Raw genomic sequence first — 22,935 nt, forward strand, 5'->3', positions numbered from 1 at the left:
GGAACAATTCATCAGGAAGAAGTCTCAATCCTGAATATCTATGCCCCTAATATAAAAGCACCCACATACGTAAAAGAAACATTACTAAAACTCAAGGCTGCCATCAAACCGCACACACTAATAGTAGGAGACTTCAACACTCCTCTCTCACAATGGACAGGTCAATCAGACAGAAACCTAACAGAGAAATAAGGGAATTAATGGAGGTAATGAATCAAATGGACTTAACAGACATCTATAGAACATTCCATCCAAATAGGAAAGAATATACCTTCTTCTCTGCAGCTCATGGAACCTTCTCGAAAATTGACCACATACTTGGTAACATGCTCAAAGTTTTAACTGACATGGCTATATGCAGGCCTTGTAAAGATAACCACAGGTCTCGTGAGTTCATGGGTAATCAGCAATCTCTAGAAGATGGCATTTCACACAACTTTTTCCCATTATTCGATTTTTGCGTTCTTTCTTCCTCTTCTTCATGTATTAGTGATCCCTGGGGCTTGGAAGGGGATAGGTGAATGGTAGAGTTGTCCTGTCTGTGCTTGAGTACTCAGCACTCAACAGTAATGAATCTCTCCTTTAACCATTACACACTGCAATAAGAAGTGTCCCTTAACAAGTTTGGGAGTAGCACAAATCTACAGGTAAAAGCATTGACATTCAGAAGTCCATTGGACATCACTGTTTTAGAAAGCAGCATCAATAGGCTCTCCTCTGAGATTGTATGACTTCCATAGCCATGGTTTTCAAACATGTTTATAGTACCAAGAAAAGAATTCCCTCTTGTGGATCAGGCCTCAACTGCAATCAAGAGAACTGTTGGTTGCTCCTATAAATAGTCTTGCCTCTATTGAATGAGCAAGCACATCTTGCCTGGGAAGTCAGTTTTTGTAACATACAGACTCCAGTGCTGGATATGAGCATTGTTCCTTTTCCTCCACTAGCAGTCTGCATAGCTCCTTTGAGCACTGTAACTAAGTCATCCAACAGGTAGAGTTTCCTAGTAGATTCAAGACTGACTTCTCTGTACCCTGCAACCCAGACCTGGGGTGTTTTCACCACAGTATCTTACTATCTAGTTCTAGAGGGAAACAATAGCAATGATAATAGCTCGTATTGTTTTGGGTGCCTCTGTGACTTTCTTTACTAATAACTTTTAGAGAGATAAACATGTATGACAGTGAAATTTTTGTTTCATGATTTATGTTTTCTGAGGCAGCAACTAATGCAAGTACTTATATTCAAACAACTAAATTAGTTAAATGGAAAATAAACTCAAATATGTTTTTTCAAGGAGATATTAATCTGAACAATTAAAAGTATAGAAATTTTCAAAATTACTCATCATTAATTATACACAAATTAAAATCATAATGAATTTCCTTTCCATGCCTACTAGTGTGATATTATTAAAGAGAACAAAGATAATATGCATTGATAACTAGGTTAAAAATTGACATCTCATACATTCTTGGAAAATGATGTGAATAATTTTGGTAATTCTCCCATTCCAATCATCTTTTTTAGCTTTTTTTAAATTGTTTTTATTGAGCTATACATTTTCTCCACTCCCCTCCCTTCATCCTTCTCCCCTTCTACCCTCTCCTGGTACCCCCACATTCACAATTTACTCAGGTTATCTATTCTTTTTCTACTTCCTATATCGGTCTATATATGTCTCTCTTAGGCTCCTATTTGTTGTCTAGGTTGTCTGGGCTTGTGGACTGTAGGTTGCTTTTTTTGCTTTGCTTTGTGTCTAGAAGTCACATATGAGTGAGTACATACTATATTTGTCTTTGGGGGGTTTGGGTTAGCTCACTCAATATGTTTTTTTCTAGACCCATCCGTTCGCATGCAATGTTCAAGATGTTATTACTTTTTTCCTGCTGTGTAAATGTATCACATTTTCTTTATCCATTCTTTGGTTGAGGGGCATCTAAACTGTTTCAAGTTTCTCATTATTATAAATAATGCTACTATGAATATAGTTGTGCACGTCCTTGTGGTATGTTTGAGTATCCTTTGGGTATATACCCAAGAGCAGTATTGCTTGGTATTAAGGTAGATTGTTTTCTAATTTTCTGAAAAATCACCATACTGATTTCCAAAGCAGCTATACGTGTTTGTACTCCCACCAACAATGGAATAGTGTTCCCCTTACCCCACATACTCTCCAGCAGAAGCTGTCAGAGTTTTTTATCTTGGCCATTCTTACTAGTGTAAGATGCAATCTAGCAGTTGTTTTGATTTGCATTTCTCTGAGAGATAAGGAAGCTGTGAGACAATGTTCTTTTATCTTGTCACTTGTATTATTTTTAATAAAATGTTGATTGGTCAGTAGCCAGGCAAAAAGTATAGGTGGGGTTATAGAGGCATGGCAACAAGAATTCTGGGAAGATTCATTCTGCATTTGTGAACCAAACGCAAAGGAAGCAAGATGTGACTGCCTCGCCAAATAAGGTACTGAGCCAGGTGGCTAACATAGACAAGAATAATGGGCTAATATAAGTTATAAGAAGACTGAGCTAATGGGCCAGTCAATTTTATAATTAATGTAGACTTCTGTGTATTTCTTTGGGACTGAATAGGACCGGGTGGGACAGAAACCTTGGTCAACATTAGGATGTTGAGCATTTCCTTAAGTGTGTTTCAGCCATTTGATATTAATTTGTTGAGGGTTCTCTGATTGGGTCTGAATCCCATTTTTATTGGGTTACTTGGTCTTTTGATGTCAAGTTTCTTGATTTCTATGTATATTTTGGAGTTCAGCCCTATGTCCCATGTGGGGTTGGTGACGATCTTTTCCCATTCTGTAGGTTGTAGTTTTGTCTTGTTGACTATGTCTTTTACTTTACAGAAGCTTCTCAGTTTCTACACATTCAATGGAATTGAAACAAATGTTTTAATGAAAACCTTATTCTTCAAAATTAAGAACACCACTACTTACAACCTCAAAGTGGAAAAGAAGAAATATATTGCCTTGAGTTAATGGATATATCAGATATTATGCATATAAAATAGCATATGACCTAGCCATGAAAAAGCAAGCATTGATACATACTACAGTACATTGAGCCTTGAAACTTTATGCTAATTGAAAGGCAGAATTTAAAAAAAAATTCATGTGCTATATGATTTCATGTACTTGAATGTGCAAATTAATCAAACCCATGGAGGCAGGGTGTGGAGGATCCAGATAGAGTAGAATGAAAATTATTTAATGTTTATCACATTTATTATCAGCGTGATAAAATGTTCTGGAATTCTCTAATGATGATGATTTTGCAATCTTGTACAGTACTAAAAATACTGAATTATACAATTTTATAATACTCCAAGAGATGAATTTCATGTTAAAAATTTTGTTTAAACCATTGAAATTGCAAATTATAAGTCCATGTAGGTACACATAAATATTAAACTGCAGCAACCAACACTGATATGTTTGTTGTCTAATCTAGTCGGCTGATTTAAAAGGAAAGGCATTTGATCATACACATGAAAACAAGCTACTGTGTTCTTCTTTAAAATTTGTCTTTTGAGTAGTTAATGTATCAGTGATTTATTTATGTTACTACTATCTCTCCTTCTACCCAGTCTGACTCCCCCAAGGACTCCCAACTCCTAAAATTTGTAACACCTCCAAATCAATGGCATAGATACACAAGCAGCCAACTTACTGAGTCCATCTAGTGTTGCACATGTGTACATGTGTTTCAAGTGTCTCCAGGGATAAAAGAAATTATTAAGGCAATGGCATTGCTTCAAAAATAAGACAGTTATTTTTCTTCCTTTCTTCACTAGGCTGGATTCTCTCTTTGCTGTGGGACAATGGTTTTACCCTGTAAAGATTTGTTTCTTGTACTTGTTTAATAAAATGCTGATTGTCCAGGAGCCAGGCAGGAAGTAATGGCAGAGCAATGAGAACAGGAGAATTCTGGGAAGAGAAAGAGTCAATCTGTAGTCCTCACCTAGATGTAGAGGAAACCAGACACAGAGCAAACAAGATGTGACTGCCTCCCCCAAAAAGTACCAAGCCATGTGGCTAACACAGACAAGAATAATGGGCTAATATAAGATGTAGGAAAGAGTTAATAAAAATCCTGAGCTAGTATGCTAATCAGTTTATAACAAATGTACACTTCTGTGTGATTCTTTGGGACTTAACGGCTGCAGAACCTTGTGAGACAGAAACCTCTATCAACATCTCTTGTCCAGTTTCATCCAAGATTCATGACTTTTCATTTTAGTAAAATCTTAATGTTTATACTTGATAAAACTCTGTTTTAATACCCCTACTTATTTGTGATATTATATTTAGTATTACAGTTTTAAATTTTCTGTACTTTTGCTCTTTGTTACTACTAAATTTCTTAATTTCAATGACCAACTTAAGTTCAAAGTGCAGGCTCTGGGCTTTTTTCCCTCATAATGAGCAAATGGGGCTCTGAAATCAAGCCCCTAAGTCTCCCTGAATAGTAGGTAAATTAAAAAGACAATGACTATGTATGCATTTAGCCCCTAATGGTTGATCTTTTTGTGTGTGTGTGTGAACTTAGAGAGATTTGTGTTCATACACTCTTTGAAAATCAAATATTAAATTACACTTTGGGAGAGGGATATTCTTTCAGATGTTCCCCTGTGTGTATTTTTCTTCTCATATAATGCCAAAAGCTGAAGTTCAGTCATTATTTCTATAGATACCTGGGAGTGTCTAATGGTCTAAAGGGCAAAATATGTTCTTAAATGTTCTCATATCACCAGTTTGAAGTCTTAATTTCACACACTACATCTGCTCTTGTAACTAAATGAAATGCATGTGATTTAAGAATCTGGACAAGTGTTTAGAAAAAAAATTAAGAAAATGCAAAATGTTGTCCAGTAATGTCTATTCATTTTATAATATAAATGTGTTGCTTAAAAAACACAGTATTATTTTAATAAATGTTCTAGAATAAGATTTTATGATGGAAGAGGGTCATCTTTCTATCTGTTGCTTTCATTGGTTAATTAATAAAGAAACTGCTTGGCCCTCTGATAGGGTAGAATTTAAATAGGTGGAGTAAACAGAACAGAATGCTGGGAGAAAGAAGCCGAGTCAGGCAGTCGCCATGATTCTCCCACTCCAGACAGACACAGGTTAAGATCTTCCCGGGTAAGCTACCTCGTGGGCTACACAGGTTATTAGAAATGGGTTAGATCAATATGTAAGAGCTAGCCAATAAGAGGCTGGAACTAATGGTCCAGGCAGTGTTTAAAAGAATACAGTTTCCGTGTAATTATTTCGGGCATAAGCTAGCCATGCGGGAGCTGGGGCGGCCAGAGCGCAGCCCACTACAGCTCCTTCAACAGTTTTACACTATTTCTTAATATCTCTGGAAGAAGGGATTATTCACCACATTTTAAGTAGCTTTTAGGTCTTGGCTATATATTTTTTTTAAAATTTTTGCTATTATCTTTGTAAAAGCAACTTCAACTACTGTGGCTTTTCTGCCTTTTTCTTTTTTTTTTTTTGCCATAAATGTTTATTAAAAAGGGGAAGGGAGAGAGAGAGAGAGAGAGAGAGAGAGAAGGAGAGAGAGAGGGAGAGAGAGAGAGAGGAGAAAAGAAGGGAGAGAGAGGAGAGAGAGAGGCAAAAGCCCCAAGCAGGAAGAGAGCGGGCAAGGCGGAGGTCAGGAGTTAAAAGGAGTGGGCGTGGCTAGGGCAGGGACCAAAAGAACAACATTCCCACATCTTGCTTTTAATAAAAAGCAAATTAGACGCTCCAGTTTGAAGGAATTGGGGCGGTGAATTCTCAAGACTGCTTCCGGCTGATTGTGGGTGTCGTCTTTGGGGGGGGGGGGGCGCGAGAGAAGGCTGGGTGCTGGGAACATCCTGGCATAGCTGGTCTCTTTGCTTTTGACCGATGTCTGTGGCATGGAAATGTCTGGTATCTCTTACCCTGTTTAAGGTATTGGCAGAACAAAGAACAAAGTTAAATTAAGGGAAAAAAAATTTTTTAGGACCAGGGGATTGAGGGGGTATCTGACCTGTTTAAGATGGATTCTTTAATTCGGCTCCCTGGAACTCACGAGAACTCCTTGGATTTGTGAAAACAGAAGTTTTAGACACATAATGACTGTAGCATAAGAGATAAACTTGGTTTGAAATTTGTTTGGTGAGGTCACCTTGCAAAACCTCTCAGCTGTCAAACTGTCAGAGATCTTTGAGAAGGATAAGATTTTACTTGAGTTACTGATTAAAAAATGACAGAGAACTTACTTGGTTGGCACCCAGAGCTACTCTTTTTGGGTCCTCCATGGTCACTGAAGGTTGCACTTGACCTTTGCTGTTTAGCGCAGGGCCTGCCAGACTGCAGAAGATCCTGCCTTTTTCAATGTTAAAACATCAAAGGGAATAAAGGCACCCTGGCCAGTCAGAAAATATTGGGGATGAATTTTCATATCTTCAGCATAAAGTTTATTTCAAACACACACATATGCACATACCCCATGCCTATTAAAATGTGGGTAGATGGAAACTATCCAGAGTAAAAACTCACACTTTTTGTTATTGCTGCTATTAGCCAAAATAGCATAGGACCATTTTTCTTTATGTGTATCCTAAGAAAGGAGACTGTAACTGGCATAACTTCTACCAGCCCACAGAGGCTGGGAATCAAGTCTGACTTAGATCTGTACTTCATGGATAATCTTTAAAGCATCATTCTCAGCTATTTAAATATGATAAATGAACTGAACGCAAGAACATAGGTGGAGTGTCTAGGCGCAAATCGATGTCCTCACATTCTATCTGTCACTCTTTCGTGCATCATCAGTCCCTTTCTCCAAAATTATCCTTTAAATCCCCCTCTTTGTTTATTTTTCAATCTTATATGTTTTCTTGGTCTCACCACTTTTCACCTACCCTCTCTTTGAGCATTCTCATTCTCTCTCTCTCTCTCTCTTTCTCTCTCTCTCTCTTTCTCTCCCACCTCCCTCCCTCCTTTTTTATCTCTCTGTCCTTCCCTCCCTCCCTCTCCATTTCTTGCTCTGCTGAACTTCACAGTTCCTTAGCTTTAGTATTGAACTGTTGGTCTCTGTCCTCAACAACATTCAATTTAATCGACCTAGAGGATAAACAAAGAAGATCCTCTGACCTTGACCTTGGTTCCTGTTGCCAGGATGGGGGAAAAAAAATCTTGGCTACAATGTTAAAGTGTAGTTTTCTTAAGAGGCTGAATGATTTCTTTACATCTATCCTAAAACACATTTGCTTTCATTTCTAATTAATATGTCCCAATATTGGTGAGAATCCAGTTCTTCAAAGAACCTGATGTAAGCTTGCTCTTCCCTGCTTTGACCCATGTTACCCTCCCATCAAATTCACAACACACTGCCTTCACTTATCACAGCTAGCTCTTGGAATGTTACCTCTTGCCCTGCTGAATTTCCCTCCCCTCTTACCATGCACGGCATAGCTTTTGGGATAGGATGTATCTACTCTTCTTTTTTTCTCTAAATAAGAATACACAGGAATCCAATTTTGGTAGCCATGCCGTCTTTAATTGATAGATTAGTTTTTAACAGGATTTATGATGTTTCTAAGAGTCCTCAGAGGGGACTAGATTAACAGTTGGTTACTGTTCAGGAGCTGTATCTCCACAGCCATTCTGAATGAGCTTCATTTCAGTTATGTAATTAAAAGTTCTGGGGGTTTTGAAATTATTATAGTATTACTAACATTTATTCAACATATACATGTCAGACACTTCCAGATTTGTTAGAATTTATTACATCATTTAATCCCCAGCAAATCTCTGTGAGGCTAATAAAATTTTTCCCATTTCACATCTTCAGAAAAAGAAGCACAAGATAACATTGGTCATACATCTTCTAAACCCTGGTCTTTCAACAATATGTTTTCACACTTAATCACTACTCCACAGCTACTAATTATGATAATTCTGGTGAACTCGATTGAAAGAATCACTTTTAAGTAACAATTGCCAAGCACTTTATTATGTGATTTGTTGTTCTTATCAGCCCTTGGGAATATAAGAAATATTGTCACTGAACTGTATAGCTGATAAGAATTAGGTAACTTGATTTTAATGTTTCCTTTTGTTTTCTAGTAATGACACCCAAGTCTGATACCTTAAGATCAACAAACACTTCACCTCTCTAGGCTTTTGTCTCCCAATTCATTTGGACTTCATTAGTAGACGAGTAACCATACTATCATTGGTGAAGTACTATCAACTGTGATGATTCTTTAAAAAAAGGAATCATACCACAGCTTAGGTAGACTTGGAACCCACAAAGTAACCCAGCCTGGCCTTGGACTCTTGGAAATCCTCCTGCCTCAGCCTCTGAGTTCTTGGATTAAAAGCACAAGCTATCATTCCCATCAGTAATTTTATTTGAGGTATTATTTTAAACTAAAACAGAAAATCGTAAGAAAAATTTCTTATAGTTACTCAGAAAATTTTCATCCTCACAAATATAACTGTAAATAAAAATAGAGGAGAGAGAACATTCTTTATTTAGAAGATTCCAGAAAGTATTTAAGTAGCATGGATTAAGTGTAGTAAGGTAATACAATTTGCAGAGTACCGTGCAAGATACAATTAGGTAAACAGTGTCACCTTTGGGCAGAGCATCTTCTCTACAGAGCGTTGTCTGCATGCTGGCTGTGTACAGCCTGGTGATAGAAAAGACTGTGAAGGATCCAAACAAAATGTCTTCTGACAACATGCCCATGTGACCAGAAATGAATACACACAAGCATGGAACAGCAGCAATGAAAGCAATTAAATGAAACACAATTGCTCTGACAGCAATGTTTGACATGCAGAAGGTCAGCATCACTAAGCCAGCCATACTAACCAGGCAGAGGAGTCTCACTTCCCCACTGCCAACTCCCTATTGCACACCAAGGACAGAATTTTTAACAACAGAGCACATCAACAACTTCCAAATACTTATGCTAATTTTACATGAAGACTTAAATATAATTAATAGAGATATTTAAGTCCCAAATTATTTAGAATTGAGAAGGTGACTTTCACATTTTCCTCTTAAGGAAAATTTCCTCATTTCCATTTTCTACCCTCTTGAAATCTTATAACAGCTTATCAAGAAATGATTCACAGGGTCACCCATTTCCAAACACCCAAAGTGCATAAGGGACAAAAAACTCCTCTCATACAATTAAGCTCACCACAAACATCACAGGAATTTTAGTGACAGTTTAGTCAAATGGTCAAGGAAGTTTTTATTCTAGTTCCAAATTTGCCCTTCAGTGACTAAATAGGTCTTGGACAAACATGAATTTGCAATATTGTCATTGGTACAGAGACAGTAAGTGTTCTTCAGGAGAATTAATGGACTTCAAGTAGGTTCCTCTATGTCAGAGGAAGGAAGAGGAGGGACTGAGGAATTCTGGTATTTAGAGAAAAGGCACTACCCCTTACTGAGCAGTTATTTGAAGTGGATAGTTGCTGCAAGGAGAATTAGGCTCCACAGCCAGGCACACATGGGAAGCACTAACTGGAGTCAGTAGGTTACAGACAAAGCAAAACTATCCATACAAGACATGGAGTTGACAGGGGAATGTGTTGGAGGTGTGTGTGTGTGTGTTGGAGGTGTGTGTGTGTGTGAAGGAATTACAGGGGAAAATATGGTTAGGTTAAATCATTTTTTTATTTCTTAAGTATATCAAATTCTCAATAATAAGGAAAAATTAAAATAACTGAAGAGTACCCTTTCTCTTTATGTTGGACTTAAAAAAAGAAGGAAGAGGAGGAAAAAGAAGAGAACAAGGAGGAAGAAAAAGAAGAAACACAGGGACACACACACACACACAAACAGAACCAATAAAAATACAAAACCAGAATCTTTAATATACAAGCAAAAGACCAGTAAAACAAAAAAAAATCCCAAATAAAGCAATATAAGACAAAGAGTCCACTTTGAGTTCATTTTGTGTTGGCCATCTACTGTTGTGCTTGGGGACTACACTTAGTGAGACTCCAGAAGAGAAAACTAATTTTTCCTTTGTTAAGAGGATATCAACTGAAAATAGCTCCTGGGTTAGGGATGGAGGCTTGTGTTCACTTACCTTCTCAGCTCTGGGACCCCATATGACCTGTACCTCTGCAGGCCCAGTGCATGCTGCCAGTTTCTGTGAGTTCATATGTGTGAAAGTGCTGCTGTGTCTGGAAGATACAGTTTTCTTGCTGGTATCAACTCTCTGTGTCTCTTAAAATTTCTGCCTTCTCTTCTTCATAGTTATTTATACTATTCTTTAATCCAAAACTTCCCAAACAAGGTTCTTCACTGAGCAACCTACTTGGTATTAGATGTTGTAGTAAACCCTAATGTCCACTAAGAATCTTGCCCGCGTACTTCTCTGTAGTCCTTCTGTAAGTAAATATGACTATCAAAATTTGTAATAGATAAAAAAATGTATACATATCAACAAAGGGCATTTTTCTTGCTTACCCAATTTCAAATTGGGTTCATTTATAAATGAAGAGTTAGTTCTTTGAAAAAACAGAATTCAAAGGCACAAAGTATCAAATGCATGTTACTGGTGTCCTTTCCTGCAGGCCAGCCTGTTTTCATTAAGTAACTGATGATGCTTTTGGAGTCATGGAATATTTATATAAAAGTATTCTCATCATTTCATATTCAAAACAATATGATTCTGTATCAAAGATGCTAGAACAAAAAGTGAAGAATCTAAGCAGGCACCGGGAATATTTCTCCATGTTCAGTGAATCATGTAGGCATTGTCTTCAGCACTGGGAAGCTTCAGTTTGTAGAGAGAAACCTACAGTCTTGGCAATAGCCTAGGTAGTTTTAAGATTTCCGAGGAATCCATTCTTCAACAGTTCAATTAAATGTAACCTGACCCTGATAGTAGAATCTTCATTTGTTGACAAGAATTGGCTCTAAATTCACCATTATTTGACAATTTCATTTGGATTGCCTTCATACTTGACTATATTTTAGGAAGTTTTTGCTTTATTAGGTTTTTATGTTACACTTCAAATGGCCCTTACTTTTAGCTGTCTCTCCCAGTATTCCCTCTCTTGTCCCCTTCTCCCCATCCCTCTTCACTTAATATTCCTCTTTCTGCCTCCCCCATGCATCCATAATTATCTATCCTACTTCACATTCCTAATTAGACCTATGTGTATTCTCAGCCTCGTACTCTACCTAAATTCTTTGGTTCTATGGATTGTAGTTTATTATCATTGACTTACCAGCTAATATCCATATGTAAGCAGGTATATACTATATTTCTCTTTCTGGGTCTGAGATATCTGACTCCGGAAGGTTTTTTTTTCTAGTTTCATCTATTTACCTAGAAATTACAATATTTCTTCTTTTTTAATGACTGAGTTGATTGTGTAAACGTATTGCATTTTTTCGTCTGTTGTTTTGTTGTGGGACATTTAGACTGTTTCGCATTTCTGGCTATTATGAATATAACAGCAAGGAACATGGCTGAACATATATCTCTGTGGTAGGATAAAGCATTTCTTGGCTATATGCCCATGAAAGATATAGCCAAATCTCGGATTTGATTAATTTTATTAATCCATTTTAAATAAATGAATAAAATTCCAGAAGTAATTTTTATTTTGAAGTCTGTGAGTGCATATGTCACAGATCACACATTTTTGAAGTTATTTCGTTCTTCCTTTGAGGTGCTGAGCACAACCTTCTTTTTCTGTAATCTCCTGTCTCTCTATTGCTCCTTATTCTCCCTCTATCTCACAGCTAGTTATAGGTCTTGGGGAGCATTTATTATTGTGCTTTCATGGCCTACTTTTCAGAATTGCATTAGACTTGCACATATGCTCTTTGGAAGCCTCTAGCAACTTGAGTGCTGTAATGTTAAAAGCAAACAGACTCTAGAAGATAGGCTGCTATAGTCACTCACACCTCCTGAGCAAATAAGGGGGTTTTTCAAATCAGCAATTTGAAATGTGAAATATTTTAAATCGTATGAAAACTAAAGTCAAAATTATCTAAATCAGTGATTGCAGATGGATACATAATCTTTCCTTCTAGAACCTTTGTGTAATGTGGTTAGTTGTGGCCTCGCAAGTCATCTAAATCATCAACAAAACTCCCTGCAGTCTCCAAAAATGTCAAAATAATGTCTTGGACCCATCAGCATGCTTAGATGACTTTGAAAGGCAATCAAGGGAGAGAACCTTCATCCACAAGCCCTTGAACTCTGGAATCCTCCTGGGTTGTTGATCTATTTAAATTCATAGTAGTTGGGCTATCATCAAAATATAATGACCTCTTCTGTCATTGAAACTAAGCCACTTATATCCAAGTAGAAGTGTAAACGTATTTATATAACGCTCAAGATTAAAAAGAAAAATAGAACATTTAAAAGAACAGTGCACTCTGCATTAAAGTGTAAAGAGGTCACCCTGCCCCCTGGTTCCTACCCGTTCAAATCCCTCCCATCTCACAACTCTCATCTTTCTTCAAGACCCTCATGTGTTTGTACTATTCTAAACAGCCTTGTATTCAAATCCATTGTTTAGGTTCCACAGACTGTATATATGGAGACATTTCTATCATCTTCTTGAAATTTGATTTCTTTCCTTCCTTTCTTTTTCCTCTCCTCCTTTCTTTTATCTGAAGGTAACATTCATCACTTTCATAGTGTCATAACTAAAGTGTGATTAAGTATTCACAGCAATCAACAAATGCTACTTTCCCTATTTGCATTTAGCTAGATATTTATTAAAGAAAAACTTCACTGCTATTACTGGAAATATTTAGTGAGAGCTTGCTGTTTATCAGTCACCCTTCAGGATATATTTTAACTGCTTCGTTTTTAAGAAAGTATTTAATAACACCCTTAGTTACTATTATTTCTCTTTTATTATAGCCTCATAAATACCTTTTTAGTGTTGCAAATATATTCTCATTTATATTTGTGTATTTTACAGTTCTTATAAGATGGTACCTTCTTAAAAATAACGACCCATTTGACTTCTTTTTATTTCCTGTCTAATCATATAGTACTCCTGAATTGCATTCAATCACAATAAAATGAAGTGGATTTGAAAAAAAATTCATATTCAACTCCAGGCTGAAGGATAACTTCTTTCACACATAGACACAAACATAGATAGATGTAGGGCACACTGTCTCATAATGAGATTTATGATTTTAAGAACAGTTCTTGCAGAAAATATTTTCATTTCCACTTCTATCTATTACCTGTATGCTAAACTAAAAAGTTGATAAAAAGGAAAACATTTTGGAATAACTACAATGTATTCCAAATAACATAATGTCCTACTTTATGTTCTACAAATACCTTTTTCAAACATTACACTGGCAAGTTAAATGTTCTAAATGTAATTTAGCCTTCATCAATATTATTCTATTTTTGTCCTTCTTCATATGATTGTAATAACTTCTATTGACTTTGTTCTTTGACAGTAATATTTTCTTAATCTAACATGCAAAATAAGGGGTTTCATTACAACATTTTCATACACGCACCATATTTTACTTTCTTCTTGTCCATTCCCACTTCTTCATCAAAAAACAGAATACATATGAGATACAAATATACTCTGTTTTTCTTAGTCCGGCTTATTTGCCTTATCACAATCATCTCTAGTTGTAACAGTTTTTCTTTACATGTCATGACTTCATTTTCCCTCAGTGGTATTTCAGTACAACACCATTGTGTACACACAATTTCTTTATCCATTCCTGTGTTGGTGAACAAATAGACTGGTTCATTTCCCAGTTGTTGAAAATAGAGCGGCAATAAACATGAGTGTGAAATGCTGAGTAGTAGATTGACTTAATGTCTATCTGAGAAAAGTATGGCAGGAGTATATGTTAGATCTAGTTTTAGTTTTCTGATAAAGTTATACAGAAATTTCCATAGTGGAGCCAGTGGTTTGCACTACAATCAGCGATATATGGAGCTTTTCTCTCCCTGCATCACTACCTGCACCTGTATCATTCCATTTTTGGGGATGAAAGTTCCGACTGGGATGAGATATAATCTTGAAGTAGTCTCAAATTATACTTCCCTCATGGATAAGAATGCTCAATGCTGCCTTCAAATATTTGTTTGCCATTTGTCTATTTGTCCATGAGAACTGTCTTTTCAATTCATTAGTCCATTTGTCAATTAGATGGCTTGGTTTTCTGTTATTTAATGTTTGCAGCCATTTATATACTCTGGATAGTAATCCCTCAGTGATATGCTGTCAACAAAGACTCTTTTCTATTCTGAAAAAAATCTCTTCATTATGATGATTATCTTAGCCATGTAGAAGCTTTTCAATTTCATATAATCTTACCTATCAATTTGCAGAATTATTTCCTCTGCCTTAGAAGTCTTTATTCATCTATGCCTTTAATACTGAATTAGTCCATATGTGTTTTTATCTAACAGTTTGAAAGTTTTATGCTTTAACGTTCAGATCCGTGATCAATTTTAATTGAGTTTTTGCAGGAAGAGAGCTATGTACATAGTTTTATTCTTCTACTGGTAGCTACTTTTTTTTCCAGCACCGTTATTGCAAATTCTTTTTCCAGTGTATGTTTCGTTGAAAGGTTGGTGGCTATAACTGTCAGGGTTCATTTCTAGGTCCTCTGTTTTTTGAATTGGTCTACATACCTACTTTGTGCCAGCACCATGTTGTATTTGTTACTATAGCTCTGCACTATAATTTGAAGTTGGATAATGTGCTCTCTTCAGCCAGCAAATGGTGCCAAAGAAAGTTCCAAGTTGTGGGTTTTGCTGTTGCCAAATTTGTGACTTGAAAGCATCCACAGCCAGTCAGTTTAGATGAAATAAAGTCATGTTGCTGATCCCATGTGTAATTTCCACATAGGCTACCACAACAACTTTTTGTGGGAGCCATTGGGTAAAGACAGGGATGGCAAAGAAAGAAATTGATTTCTGTCTTAAAGACAGGTCACCATTAATGCTTGATTATGAAAATTCTCCTCTGCGGACGTAAACTTTTGGTGGATTTTTACATGTCCCACAAGTATCTTTTCATCCTTTTCCCAAAAATATATATATAAACATGTACACCACAAAATATCTATTAATCATGATTCTGTTCACCTACTATGGTTGTCCAGGAATATACCAGCAATCTCTTTACCTTCAGTCCACATTTGCAGAGCACACAGAATCATTCCAGATCTTCTTGTCCTCAGTCGATCAAAATGCATTCTCCATAAGGGTATGGGTGCATAGTTAGGGAAGAAAGCCTTGAAGCAAGAATAATAATAATCAAAGGCATTTGAGCAAATTCTTTACATAGTTTATCTGTACATGCAGAACCTGCTCAGGTCTCCGCACTTCTCTGTCTCTGTCTCTGTCTCTGTCTCTCTCTCTCTCTGGGTGCAAGTCTATGTGTTTGTGTGTGTGTGTGTGTGTGTGTGTGTGTGTGTGTGTGTGTGCATGCATGCACGTGCCCAGGTTTTTAGCTTGGTGGATAGATAACATCCAGCTTAGGACAATGGGCAGTTCATGTCGTAAAGTTTGTCAAGCAATCTATTTCCACCAACGCTCAATTGCAGGCCTAGAACTGTCTCTCCAAGGAGAGAAGTTCTCTTTAGATGACTTGAAGGCCTTGCTCATGAAATCCAAAGTGCTTCATAGGCCTATACAGGTATGGCAAAATCTCCACATAAAACCTCTGCCACCAATAGCTAATGAACTATTGGGTTTCTAGGATCACATGGGATATGTGACAGATTGCCTTGCAGGCTGGAGGTTGAAGGTATTGAAGAGTTTTCCCCTCCTGTAAAGTAGAGCATTTAAACAGTTAATTTTTCTGTGAATCAGAGAGAGTTACACATGTGATGAATATGCTTCCTTCAAAATCTAAACAAGCTTGGAAAGCATTTTCTTCTTTATAAGAGATAACGTATCAAAATGTTTCTGTATAATCAATACCACTGTACTCTCCAGAATTTTTTATTGAACTAGAAGATTATTGAATTTTGAACAGAAATTTTTTATACTATGATATGTTAATGATTTACTAAGTCTAGAGTGGTAGCTAACTGCTGCTCACTCAGTCCATAACATCATTAGCATAACATCACCAATATAATGAACCAGTTTAATACCTAGCAGAAGAGACTTAAGATTCTTGCAAACTAAGTAAGGTAGGAAGTTAATATACTTTTGAGATAGGAAAGTGAAACTGCATTGCTGGCCTTGATGAAAGTAAATTACTTCGGATAGACCTTATGGGCAAGTATGAAGAGAATAACAGCTAGATCAACAGCTGCACATCAAATACCAAGAGATATATGAAGCTACCTGAAGAGGAAAGGAATATCAAGCACAGCAACTGGAATAAGGATCACCACTTCATTAGCTTTACAATTATCAACTGCTGTTCTCCAAGACTGATACATCTTCTGCAGGAGCCTAAGCACTAAGGGAAATGGAGACATAGTGAGAACCACCATCTCTGAGACTTTTGAGTCTTTGATACTAGAACTATTCATTTCCATCACACTTTTCAACCATGACATCACTCACTTCACAGATAATGAAAGGTTTTTACCAATTTCTAAATATATATGTCCCAGGTTTGTTTTATGAGACCAGAGTCTTCTGGTGTATTTGGAAACCCACTGTGCATTGGACTTTAGCAAAAAGGCCACTGATTTGCTGTTCCCTTTTTTGACTGTAGGGTTATAATGATATTTAAGGTCTAATAGGAATAATTCAAAGCCTAATAATCAGAAAGTTTGATTATTACCATTTCTCCAGTTCATAATTAACTTACTGGAAGGCTACAGATACCTCTGGGAATGATGGAAGAATACATAATAATAAAAATTTTAAGTGATATAGGATGGACCTTCCTCAAAGAAACTTGCTCACTATTCACTAAAGGTATTCTGAATCCTCAAACCGACTCAAGCCTGAATATGGGTTGTGCGGTGAGGAATCTCTGCTGCTGTAAACCAAGGTAACATTTATGCATCTTCTCCTCCCCTTCTTCTTTCCTCTTGATCGCCCATCTTTCTATTTCATTTCACATATATCATTTTACATTGGCTATTACCCATTCTTTGCACAACCCATGGGAGGCATGACCTTTTCTAAACAGAAACAGAGGAAGAGTAGATGGGGAGCAAAGAGGAGCAGTGGTGGGGGGAATGGGAGGAAAGGATGGAAGAGAAACTACTATCAGAATGCCAAATGAGAAAGGAACACAATCATCTGTCCAAAAGTATACTGTACTCATCAAGTTGGTAACTTTTTATATACATCTGTGTTCCTGTACCATTTGAAGAATATTCAAGTCAGGAAACAAAGAGCTGAAAATTTTAGTGACATTGCTTGAGTTACTCCAAATGAAATATTAGAGGATTGTGAACTTTAATGTCACTTTAGTTCAACACTCTGTGTTTAGTAGTCTTGAGTATCAAAAACATAATGTTTCTGCTGTAGGATATCCAAAGGGACCATTGAAATATAAACTGTGTTTTTGTAGTTGGGGGGGGGGACTGAGAGAGAGAGAGAACAAGGAAAGAGATATCTTGACAGAGGGAGCCATTATAGGATTAAGAAGAAATCTGGTGCCAAGGAAACTCCCAGGAGCCCACAGCTAATACTCCTAGTGGAGAGGGTGCCTAGACTGGCTTTCCCCTGTAATCACATTGATGACCACCGAAATTGTCATCACAGAACTTTCACTCAGTAACTGATGGAAGCAGATGCAGAGATCCACAGCTAAGCACTGGTCTGAGTCCAGTCACAGAGAGGGAGGAAAGATTATATGAGCAAAGAGGTCAAGATTATGATGGGGAAATCAATGGAGACAGCTGACCTGAGCTAGTCGGAGCTCACTGACTCTGGACTGATATCTGGGAAACCTGCATAGGAACAAACAAGGTCCTCTAAATGCGGGTGACAGTTCTGTGGTTTTGGTAGTCTGTAGGGCCACTGACAGTGGAACTGGGATTTATCCTAGTACATGAACTGGGCTTTTTGGAGCCCATTCCCTATGAAGAGACACCTTGCTCAGACTAAATACATCAGGAAGACCTTGATATGTGAGACTTTGTAGACTCTCCATGAGAATACCAAACCTTTATTAGCCTTGGATGGGAAGGGCTGGCAGGAGGATGGGAGAGAGGGGAAACTGTGAAAAAGAAATAGAATCTGTGAATACCACCTGGGGAACTGTATTGGCAGGCAAAACCATTAGGTATTCTTGACAGAAACAGGAGTCTACGATGATCAGGGAGTGCAACTGTGAGAACCCAGTAAACATGAAAAAAAAAATAAGTATGACTGGTGATATGTTTGGACACATCTTCTGTTCCTCATGCACAAGAAGAAAACTGTTAACCTGAGACAGACATGATAGCCAGAGTCTTAGAACCTGCAGACTCCAGTAGAGTTGGCAGTAGAAAGTATAGAATGAACAATGGAATGAATAGAAGAGAATCGGTTGCCTTCGTAGGACCAGAACAACTGCAAGACCAGTAGATGTAGCCTATCACTAACCCTTCTTTAAATTTCCTCATGAAAAAAAAAAACTAGAAGAGTTTTGGTAGAGCAATGTTCAAAATTTTTATGAAGAATACAATCCAAGCAGGCAACAGATGAACTGTGGTACATGATTACACTTGACAGTGCATAGCGCAAATCTCCATTAGATGAAGAACTGGTTCACTGGGAGGCTGAGAGGGTTAACAGTAACCATCTGTTTTAGCTGCCAGCCTTCCTCACACTGAGTTACTTGCAAAGAACTTCCTTATTCAGAGGGATAGGTATATGCAACCTGTTAATTGGGTAGCCTGTCTCTGGAACTAATCAATTAGAAAACATCATCAGTGGTCTTGGTCTCACCTGTAAAAAAAACTTCATGGATGATCCCAAATCTAGAACGCTCTATTGTATCAACTAAAACTAGCATTGAGCCTGAGTTACTACTTTACTTATTTCTCTATCATTTCTTTATTTTGCAAGTATTAATTGCAGAATCACTCCTTAGCATTTATCTTCTATTTGTTAAACTTCATCTTGAAGTTTGTTCCTAAGGTCTCCAATCTATGTGTATATTAAATAAAGTAATTATCCCCATAAGTTTACCAGTTAGTGAAAATATATCAGTTCATTTTGGGAATAAGGATTTAGATTTAAAAATAATGCATTACTTAAATTAAGATCAGTTCTCCAACCTTCCAAAATAATTCTGAATAAGTACATGCACTTTAAAAATATACCTTTTATGTTTTCCACAAAGTTTGAAATATGTTCAGTGTAAATAGAAAGTAAATCAACATGTCCATTGTGATGGTTAATCCTCATTGTCCACTTGATGAGAAATCATGTGGGACTCTCATCTTCAGTCATGTCTGTGAAGGCATTTCCAGGGAGGCTTAACCTCAAAGGGAAAATCCACACTGACTGTGGAAAGTACCATCTCATAGACACTGAGTCCAGCAATGAAGTCCTGCTTTGCAACTATGGACACAATGTGACCAAAGCACCTCATATTTCTATATCATGATTTCCCTATAGTGATCAACTATGCTCTCAAACCAAGGACCAAAGTAAGTTATTTCTTCCTTAAGTTTCTTTAACCACATATTTTCTTATAGTAACAAGAAAAGTCATTTGTGTAGCTATGATTTCAAGTACCTTTTATTCTACATCTTCCAAGTCAAAAAATATGTCTCACATTGTAATAAAGCTGTAAGATCAAATATCATCCCAAAAAAATAATGTATGGTAGTATCTATGCAATACTTTAACAGAATGTTGGATATATATTTTAAAAAGAAAACAATACTAGCCAGGCTGTGGTGGCACATCTTTAATCCCAGCACTGGGCAGGGAGAAGAAGGCAGATCTCTGAGTTTGAGGTCAGTCTGGTTTACAAGAACTAGTTGTAGGACAGTTAGGGCTGTTATAGGGAGAAACCCTGTCTCAAAGAAAAAAAAAGAAAAAGGAAGGGAGGGAGGGAGGGAGGGGGGAGGAAGGGAGGAAGGAAAGGAAGAAGGAAGGAAAAAAGAAGGAAGGAAGGAAGGAAGGAAGGAAGGAAGGAAGACAATACTAATCAAACGTATTACTGTTTGAGAAATACTCAAAGCTTGAACTTGATTTATGGTACAGATTCTGATCTCTGCTTAACCTTTGTAAACCCAGACTAATTTTATATATCTTGGGAAAATTCAGAACCAACTTGTAACTTTTTAATTTTTTTCTTGAAGAAAGGACACCATTCAGCTGTATATTTAATCAGTTTTGATGACACTCAGAATTTTTAATAATAAAACTACACTCTAGAAGCCCTCCTCAGGCAATTTTCCAGCTACTGCTTACTTCTCCAAAGAGAATTGCTGTCCAAGCATGTCATCATCAAGTACTTCTGCCTGTTGTGAACGTAAAGGAAAACAGTGACAAATTATGTGGGCCTTTTTAAGGCTGCAAGAGCTTTCTGTATTACTGAATTTATCTAGATTTTTAAGTTTTTTCATCCCTGTATAGTATTTTATAGAGATATTACTTATTTTTAACATACTCTAACTTGGATGATACATTTTACTCAATTTATAGCTTCATGGAGAAAGCTTTTTATAAACATTTCTATCCTTATTTTGGTGTAAATTTCATTCCACCATTCTAGTTACATATCTAAGAATGAACTATTTGTATCATGAAAACAGATATGTTGAACTATATTAAATAATAAACAATATTATTAATATTTTAAATATCTATTTAGTTTTAATTTTAAATGCATGGTCTCTTGTCTGCATATTTGCTAGCATGACACATGAGTGTCTGGTGCCCAAGGAGTCCAGAATGTGGAACTGAAGTTACAGGCAGCTGGGACTGTCATGTGGGTGCTGGAAAACTAACCTAAGTCCTCAGGAAGAGCAGCCAGTGCTTTAACTCTCAGGCATCTCTCCAGTGCTGATAACATTTTTATATCACATGTTTTTCTAAAGTAAAGTTAGGATTTTCACTTATTTAAGTTACATGATAGTAGCTCCAATGACTTTTGTAAGGGCCATACAGACAATATTTTTCCCATTATAGTTAGTCTTTAAAAATTAATTGTCTTCATCACTGTAGCTCTGTAATAGAGTTTGAAGTCAGGGATGGTAATGCCTCCAGAAGATCCTTTATTGTATAGGATTGTTTTGGCTATCCTGGGTTTTTTGTTTTTCCATATAAAGTTGATTATTGTCCTCTCAAGATCTGTGAAGAATTTTGATGGGACCTTGATAGGAATTGCATTGAATCTATAAATTGCCTTTGGTAGAATTGCCATTTTTACTATGTTGATCCTCCCAATCCAAGAGCAAGGGAGGTCCTTCCATTTTCTGGTATCCTCCTCAATTTCTTTCTTCAATGCCTTAAAGTTCTTGTCAAATAGATCTTTCATTTCCTTGGTTAGAGTTACCCCAAGATATTTTATGTTGTTTGTGGCTATCGTGAAAGGTGAAGCTTCTCTCTGATTTCCCTCTCTGCTTCCATATCCATTGCGTATAAGAGGGCGACTGATTTTTTGGAGTTGATCTTGTATCATGCCACATTACTAAAGGTGTTTATCGGCTGTAAAAGTTCTTTGGTGGAGTTTTGGGGGTCGCTTATGTACACTATCTTATCATCTGCGCTGCGGTAAAAAACAATGACTTCTCGAATTTTGCATGCAAATGGATGGAAATAGAAAACACTATACTGAGTGAGGTAACCCAGACCCGAAAAGATGAACATGGTATGTACTCACTCATAATTGGTTTCTAGCCATAAATAAGGGTCACGGAGTCTACAATTGGTGAACCTAAAGAAGCTAAGTAAGAAGGTGAACCCAAGGAAAAACATATAGTTATCCTCTTGGCTATGGGAAGTAGACAAAATTGCCGGGGAGAAAATTGAGATCTTGGGGGTGGGGAGGGATGGGAGTAAGGGGAGATGGGGAGAGAAAAGTGAGAAGGGGAGGATGGGGGGAACTTGGGGAAAAAGGATGATTGGGATAAAGGAAGATTGGATAGGGGAGCACGGAAGCACAATTCTTAGTTAAGGGAGCCACTTTAGGGTTGGCAAGAGACTTGACCCTAGTGTGGCTCCCAGGAGCCCAAGGCGATGTCCCCAGTTAGTTCCTTGGGCAGCTGAGGATAGGGAACCTGAATTGACCCTATCCTATAGCAATACTGACGAATATCTTGCATATCACCATAGAACCTTCATCTGGTGATGGATGTAGATAGAGACAGAGACCCACACTGGAGCACTGGACTGAGCTCCCAAGGTCCCAATGAGGAGCAGAAGGAGGGAGAAGATGAGCAAGGAAGTCAGGACCACGAGGGGTGCACCCATCCACTGAGACAATGGGGCTGATCTATTGGGAGCTCACCAAGGCCAGCTGGACTGTGACTGAAAAAACATGGGGTAAAACCGGACTCTCTGAACATGGTGAACAATGAGGGCTGATGAGAAGCCAAGGACAATGGCATGGGGTTTTGATCCTACTTCATGTTCTGGCTTTGTGGGAGCCTAGCCAGTTTGGATGTTCACCTTCCTAGATATGGACTGAGGGGAGAGGACCTTGGACTTTCCACAGGGCAGGGAACCCTGACTGCTCTTTGGACTGGAGAGGGAGGGGGAGAGGAGTAGGGGGAGAGGGAGAAGGGTGGGAGGAGGAGGAGAAGGGTGCGAGGAGGGAGAGGGAAATGGGAGGCTGGGAGGAGGCGGAAATTTGTTTTTTTTCCTTTTCTCAATAAAAAAAAATTAATTGTCATTTTATGAGAGCCGGTGCCTAGCACATAATAAATATTAGCCACCTGCGTGCATCTGTAAATGGTCCAAGTTAGATAGGCAATAAGAATAATATTACTGATGTCTTCCTTACAAACATTTATTGAGACAGACTTTTTAAAG

Source organism: Microtus oregoni, unplaced genomic scaffold (assembly GCF_018167655.1).
Source record: "Microtus oregoni isolate MIOR12 unplaced genomic scaffold, Mior012 000005F_ref0000423, whole genome shotgun sequence".
Lineage (NCBI taxonomy): Eukaryota > Metazoa > Chordata > Mammalia > Rodentia > Cricetidae > Microtus > Microtus oregoni.